The following is a 1,319-nucleotide window of genomic DNA, read 5'->3' as shown; positions in this document are numbered from 1 at the left end:
CTTTTTAAGAGATTTTCTTTTCTTAGTCTGGGATAAAATTACTTAAAGGGGACATATTATGCAAAATGCACTTTTCCATGGTTTTCTATCAGTAGTATGTGTCCCTGGCATGTCTACGAACCCCCCAAACATGAGAAAAGTCCATCCGCTCCGTCTTTTGCTTTCTCCACCTTTCAAGAAATGTGTGCTCAAACGGGCGAATTGGAGATTCTCCCCTGGTGACCTCAAGAAGGGCGATGCCCCTCCCCCCGGGTGGGTGACGCTCCCCGAGCTAGGTGTGTGTTCCGCCCACTGAGTCCGTGTTGCAGACGGTACGCGAACACTGGCTTTCGGTAGAACAATGTCGAAGGTACGAGCGAAACACAGTAGTTGCTTTGTTGTTGGCTGCACAAACCAACACAGAAGTCTTTTTTTTAACCCCTCCGCCCGAGGATCTGAAGACCCAGTGGATTAATTTTATTTTTGATGGAAATGTTCCCGCTCCAACTCCGAAAGTGTTGTACGTGTGTGCTAACCATTTCACCTCGGACTGCTTTCTCAATGAGGGAGGGGACAACGCAGGATTTGCTACAAGTCTCAAGATAAAGCTTGGATCAGTACCGACTGTCCGTGACCCAACTTTGAACTTGGGAGCTGTAAGTTTTACCATTTTATGTTGCTTTACTGTTTGTTCACAAGAGCCTGTTGCGTGTGTTGTTAGCATGGCAGCTAACGTGGCTAACGTGGCTAACGTGGAGCGTCGTCGACACACAGATGGGTATAGCCGGGTACAGATTGTATGTAATTCTTCTGCTTGGTATTGCCGTGTGACATTGATTAGAGCCACCCTGTTAAATGTATTATACTTTAAAGGCGTTTAGCTGTCTGTAAAGTCGAGCCGGTAAAATTCGGACTGAAAATAGTCTCTGTAGTGATTAGCATAGGTGTCCGGGCTTGTTTATTAGTGCTGTGAAAGTTATTATTGAGAGTCATGCCTTATGATGGCCGTTTTAACGTTTATATCATGTTTACAGATACAGTGCCTGTAGGGAATATCTAGATAAGCACACAGTTAAGGGGATATGTCCATGGGTATAGTTTATAATACACATTTTTTGCATTTTGCAACCATATGGTGAGCTATTTGCAGCATTTACAAGCTATTGACAACCCAATTTACACATAATTGAGTGCATTTGTTGTTATCATTCTTGCACTGCTTGCAGCTGTTGCCATAACTACACATTTGAGGAGATGTTGGTGTAACCTGTTTCCTCTGTTCAGGCCAGCACATCAAGTGCATCTATACAGCTTCCTGCAACAAGGGCATGCCAGACTGA

This window comes from Seriola lalandi, unplaced genomic scaffold (genome assembly GCF_002814215.2).
Source record: "Seriola lalandi dorsalis isolate HSWRI2012SDOR001 ecotype SW California unplaced genomic scaffold, Sedor1 jcf7180002050773, whole genome shotgun sequence".
Classification (NCBI taxonomy): domain Eukaryota; kingdom Metazoa; phylum Chordata; class Actinopteri; order Carangiformes; family Carangidae; genus Seriola; species Seriola lalandi.
Note: the sequence above shows the minus strand (reverse complement) of the source record.